This window comes from Myotis davidii, unplaced genomic scaffold, assembly GCF_000327345.1.
Source record: "Myotis davidii unplaced genomic scaffold, ASM32734v1 scaffold187, whole genome shotgun sequence".
Classification (NCBI taxonomy): Eukaryota; Metazoa; Chordata; class Mammalia; order Chiroptera; family Vespertilionidae; genus Myotis; species Myotis davidii.
In genome coordinates, this window is record NW_006383018.1 from 7,982,773 (window position 1) to 7,989,250 (window position 6,478).

Below are 6,478 nucleotides of genomic sequence, written 5' to 3' on the forward strand. Positions count from 1 at the left end.
TGAGGGGCTGAGGGCTGTTTTCAGGCTGACTAAAGCTCCCAACGGCTTCATTTTTCTTTTTTTTCTTTTTTTTATTCTGGGCCAGCTTTAGCTCTGGCTCCAGCTCTGAGGCCTCTGCTGCTGAAAGAAGGTATCTGGTTTGTTTGCGTTCTATAATCGAAACTCTGTATCAACTCCAGCTCTGAGATCCCGGGCTCGCTGAAACCAGCTTTCTGGGGTTTGTTTAGCTTCTATATTTGTTACAATGTTTCTTAAAATGCAAGCTCAGAGGCCAGCAAGGCAGGCGGGGAACGTTGGAGTCCTCGGTCACTGAAGCAAGCAAGCCTCATGTTAGTTTCAAGCTGCCTGGCTCCTGGCCACCATCTTGGCTGGAAGTTAATTTGCATATCTCGCTGATTAGCCAATGGGAAGGGTAGCGGTTATACGCCAATTACCATGTTTCTCTTTTATTAGATAGGATTAGCCAATCAAATTTGTAACCACTGTGGTCACCACATTAATTATTGCAACCTCTAAAGTTCCTCATTTTTATGGGTACTCCCTTCCCCCTAGGTGCAAAGATATACAATATTTTCAGCAAAAGGGGAAACAATAGTAGCCAATCTCTTAAAATATTCATTTAGTCTATAAAAAAGTAAAAGAAAAAATCCCTGTTTTATTGGTTAACACAATTCTGTATTTCTTTTGTCTGAATAACAACTTAGAAACACTATAAAACATCAAGAAGTGATAAAATCTTTCATGAGACAAGCTTTTTAGCAAAAATAGTCTCCAGAACTAAACTTGAAAGGAAGTTCTTAAGCTTTTTTATCGTCCTACTCTTGATTAAAACATTGTGTTAAATGAGTACTGAGGATCGATAGTTCCTTTCTCTTTCCCCCCTAACTGAAAGACTATCTGCTGAAACTATCTCTACTTATCTTAGGTGCACCACCCCAGTATTTTTAAGTGACTGTAAGGTTCTACACTTGGCTTTGTACATCAGAGAGTGACTGTAGGAATCAAACCCTCGTTAAGCAAAGCAATTGCCTCCTGGGTGCAGGTTATTTCCATTCAGGCTTTTCCAGTGTTCCTGGAGATAGACTGGAGGCACCATATCTCTTTGCATGCAGATTGTGCTAAAAGCCTCATTCCCAGTGCAATCTATCACACCCTCCAGGTGGGAGACCCCTGGGCCTGCTGCTCTGGTTGTGCTGGAGGACAGCAGATGCTGTATCCTTCAACCTGGACCTGCTTCCTTAGAAATGTACCCAGTTGTCAGTCGTAAATGACTGACCAGCCACACTCATCTAAAAGATCTTTGATGACAGTGTAAGATTTGCTGTCACCACTGTCAGCAGAGGGTTAGTACCCTTTCCTCCTCCTTATTCCCTGTTTCAGTGTGTGCTCAGTATACGCACCCTCCAGACACCAGATCCTCTCCCAATTATATATCTCCCGCCAGGTAAAAAAGTTGGTGCTCCTCTGCTATGCACAGGCCTTTTACCTCTCTGGACTATGCCCGCCTCTGGGAGGGAGAAGTTTTGTGTGTTTTTTTCTCCCTGAGAGAACAGCACTTTCCCTGGTACTAGCCATAGCAGCCACTACATGGGGCTTTTGTTTTGTACCTTTGTGAATGAAACATTAGGTGCAAAGAGTGAATGTCAACAATATTACAACTCTGCAATTCCATGTTCAAGGTGGGAAGAAGAAATGGAAGGGATGACATCAGTCTAATCATTTTCTTGTATCAGGAAAAAACAAAAGCTTTCCTCATGCCCCTACTAAATTGCCAATAAGAACATTCTGTTTAATTAAAATTCACATAATAAAATAAACCTACACTCTATATTCTAAACACTAAAGAAAGTCACATGTAGAGCTAGGGCTAAAGAAATACATATAGCAAGGTACAGTTAAATGCCTCACTAACATTTAATTATTCTCAGTCACTGTAACCCAAACTCACTATTTCCCTGAGCTTAAGTAGATCCCAACTTAAATATAGAGCCTTCCAGGCTTGTCTATCTGAAGTAGCTGAGGATGTTTCCAGTGACAATGTTCTTTGCCTGCTGGTTCTCAATTTAAAAGGGAGGAAGGACCTTATTTGCAGAGAATAAAAATCTATTTACTTGCCTAAGTTGCACTTTCTCATCTAATTTAAAACATACACAGAGAAGTAAAAAAAATGTGATCCCACTGTACCTAAACAAGGATTTCACTGCCACTTCCTAGATCCCCACAACTTCCCTCGATATACTCTGGCTTCAGTTGGTCATTTTTTTTTTTAAAGTCCTCACCTGAGGATATGTTTTTATTAATGAGAGAGAGAGAGAGAGAGAGAGAGATCAATTGGTTGCCTCCTATATGCACTCTGACTGGGGATCGAACCTGTAACCTAGGTATGTGCCTTGAAGGGCAATCAAACCCACAACGTTTTTGATGTACAGGACAATGCTCCAACAATGGAGCCACCTGGCCAAAGCCAGGCTGCCTTATTTTTAAGATGGATCTCTTTCCTCAGAACCCTTTTTAAGGAACAATGCATTCATACACAACATTCATAGTACTAAAGTTGAAATATGAGATTTTTTTCACCCTTTACTATCATGTTTATAGTGCATTTTATCTACCAAAGTTATTTCATAACTTATGGAACTTACCGTAAATACAGCTCTTAGTAAGGACATGAAAAACCCATCCAGTAAGCCCTCCTAAGGAAGTGACAGAAAAACTCCCCCCAAATGCTTCCTGCTTGGATAGTCAGCTAAAAGTTCAGGGTGAGGAAGTGACACCAAATGTTTGGCAGCTTGGGACGTGCTCCTGTCCAGGGGCTGCCCATGTGCAGAGCTGGCGGAGGGACCTGGACAGGCCTCAGAAGCTCCTCCAGCCCCTCGGAATGCCAGGCCTGGGTGGGGTCTGGGAGTGGGAAGAGGGGGAAGCGGAAACTGTGGCTGATTTCACGCTCCTCTGGCTTGCCTCCTGGACACTAGACATAGCCCAGAGATGCCCTGGCAGCAGTGGGAGCAGCTGGATAGGTTAAGAAAGGCCTTTTGTCCCTGCCATTCACTAACAGGCCAGGTTTGGGTGACAGATGTAACATAGATGAGCAGGACTTCAGGCAAGTCCAGAATGATCTTATCCTTGATTAGCAAGCTTCGGGTTTTGTGTGGCATTTTTTTAGACAGACATAGAATTTTTTAGACAGAATTTTTTATTCCATGGATGTTTTGAGGACAGCTTCAGCCCCTTCTCCCAATAAAACACTTAACTTTCATTTTAATACATATCACTAAACACTGTTATGTACTTAGTTTACCTTTAAAGAAAGATCATTATTAAGAATGTCTACAAGGAAATCACAGAGAATGAACTCTCTCAAAATCTCATTTTATGTGCTGTTAGAAATAACCATGTACTTTTTTTCCATCTCAGTCATTCTGGGAAAAATAATTGTGGCCAAGGATGAGGTGGAAAACTTCAGCATTAAAAATAATGCCATAAGTAATCCAAAAGGGAAATTAATTTTCACTTGGAAGGTGTTCACTCTCACAAACACTGAGATAATGAGTAAACTGGCTCTCCTGAGACCATGCCAGCTGTCCCCTGCTGCTCCTCGCTGGGCTCCGGGTGTCACGAGCCTCTTTCACGGCCCTAACTTCTGACTCGGAATCAGGAGACTTAATTAGGACATCTCTTCACACAATTAGAAACAATCTATTGTGCTCTTAGACACCAACTTCTCCCACTAAGTCATTCAGAATTGGCTGATTTCCTTATCAAGTGAAACTATTATTACCACTGAAAAATAAAAATAATAATATAAGACAACTTAGAGTGCAAAGGATGTTTAAGTTGATAGTATCTCATTTTACAGCCCTCTAGGGGCAGGTAATGTGATGGGGACCCATTCACACCCAGACACAGAGACCAGCCCCAGAGGGGATGGCTTTGTGGGAAATTTCAGGGCAATGAAGGATACCAGTGATTTCATTCTTAAACTTTATAGCAGATTTGAAAGTATGTGTGATATAAATAATTGAAATCCGGGCACTATAACGTTCCGTGTTATTATAGAAAAGACAGAAGTTGAAAAGAAACAAAGGTCCAATGAACGAATAATCATGAACTGACAGTTACAGGCTGACTCTGAGAATGCTAGTTACACACTGGGCTTGTTGAAACCACCTTCCTCCTTCCGTGTTCCCTTCCCTCTCAATGGACTGAGTGTCTCTTACTATTTTAGAGGTGATACAGGCTCTGCCACTCCAAGCTCCACACCTTTATCCTCACCCATAAAATTCATAAATATCTTCATCTGTTGGTGTTTTTCAAGAGTAGTCGCAGATGTGGACCATGCTGTGAACAATTGTAGCAGAACAGATTTTTAAAGAGTTTGCAATCCCCTCAAATAAACTATCTGACAAATAGAGCTATATGCCACAGGTTTTGGGGGGTTGGAGGTTGGGGAATGGAGGTAGAGTATCAAAACCTGAATGGGAGAGAAAGCCAAGGAGAAAAAAAACCAAACTTGTAAGTACATCATCTTCCCTTGGAGTGCTAACATGGAAATAAAAATTAAAGACACTAAAATGCCCCTAAGGAAAACAAATCTATGAAAACTTTTAGAAAGGGGTATATAATGGTTTATATGGCCATGACATGTAAAAAGAACGTTAAGAAACATCTCTCTCCATCCTGACGTTCAAAATATCTAAAAATGAAGTTTAGGACATTAACCCAATTATTTTCACTTTAAAAATACTTCTCCTGAACAAAACTAATGCAATAGAATATCAGACTGAATGTACGAAATGCTATAATTGCTTCTAGCAGCTATTCATAACTTCCTTGGAATGCTGGTGTGTCAGCAGGTTCTCCCAGGTTCTCTGAGAGCAGGCTCCCCTAACACAAAATGACTTCTCTACTGACTGTGTCTAGTTCTCCCCTTGCTCTCCCTGAATGATGGTATTAATTTTGCACTAGCTAGTGACTGTTTATGTTGACAGATCTCCTGAAGACTATTGAAGAGCACTGCCCACAAGGAATCCCACATTTTCTCTTCATTGGAGTATTCTTATAATTTATCATTTTAACCTATGAGTTTACTCAATGAAGAGATTTAAAAGCTAATCCAGGTCATTATAATTTTTTTACCAGAAATTACTTGCTTTTGTGCATAAGTAAAAACAAATGTCCTATGTGTACAATTATTTTGATTTTAAAAGCCATACTTATTAGATAAAGACAAACTTAGGATTCTGTAGTTCCCTTTAGTGATCACAAGCTATCTTCCTTATAGTCATGCCTGTCTATATATTCAATTGTATTTATAATAGTTTTATATAGGCTTGGATTTATTTTTGTATATATGTAATTATATATGGAATACACACACTCTGGTATGAAGAGACATAAAATAAAACTACAGACCTTGTTATAATACAAACAATTACAGGTTCAATTTAATATAATATGTCTTAAAATCAGGTCTAAAAATAGATTGAAAAGACTACTGAATTGGATATAAAACATGGTTTCTAGTTACCTTCTAGTCCCTCTCGCAATCCGGGACCCTTTGGGGGATGTCGAAGAGCCGGTTTCAGCCCAATCCCACTCAACACAGGAGCTGCCCCCTGGTGGTCAGTGTGCTCCCACAGGGGGAGTGCCGTTCAGCCAGAAGCTGGGTTTATGGCTGGCAAGTGCAGCAGCGGTGGCAGGAGCCTCTTCTGCCTCCGCAGCAGCGCTAAGGGTGTCCGACTGACAGACTGCGAGAGGACACAGGCCAGGCTGAGAAACCCTGCGGACCCCCTCTCCCCCGCCGAGTACACGAATTTCATGCACTGGGTCTCTAGTGTTATACTAAGAGACAATGCTAGTAAAAAACTGAAGCTAGGGTTAACAGCAAGGAAGGGGAATTGAACCTGAGATGCTGTATTAAGTCAGATTGGTAGTCTCCCCAGCTCCTCTCAGAACAAATCAAATCTCTATAAGAAAGCATCCTACGATATATCCCATCAGAGTCCCACCATTTATCCTTAGGCAAGTATTAGTTCAAAATTAAAGACATCAAGCACATGAGGAGGTAAGCCATCTATATTAGAACTGTCGGAAATACAATAGCTGCTTATGAACTACTTAAAGAAACAAATTATGGAATCAAAAGAATGAGCAAGCAACAGAAAACTACCAGGGATAATCAGGCAGTTCTGAAAAATAACTAAGTGGAATATCTACACTGAGTGGCCAGATTATTATGACCCCTGACGTTTATAGGCAAATTAGCCATACACTGCATCGTATGGGATATGGAAGCCGAAGGCCTGTTCGAACACCTTTGCTGTCTGCAGTTACCAAGATATAACTTCTCCAATTCACACAGGAACACAAGGATTGGACAGTTGAGCATTGGAAAAAAGTCATGTGGTTCGATGAATCACGTTTCCAGTTGCATCATGCAGATGGCAGAGTGAGAATTTGGTGGAAACAACATGAAGGC

General features: G+C 40.9%; 1 long non-coding RNA gene across 1 annotated transcript in view; it reads right to left on the minus strand.

The window, feature by feature from the left end:
* Positions 1 to 4,031: 4,031 nt before the first annotated feature.
* Positions 4,032 to 6,478, minus strand: part of LOC107181721 — a 26,882-nt gene continuing 24,435 nt past the window's right edge. Inside the window, exon 2 of the long non-coding RNA XR_001512421.1 lies at positions 4,032 to 4,471. This is a non-coding gene — a long non-coding RNA (uncharacterized LOC107181721). The remainder of the gene's footprint in view (positions 4,472 to 6,478) is intronic.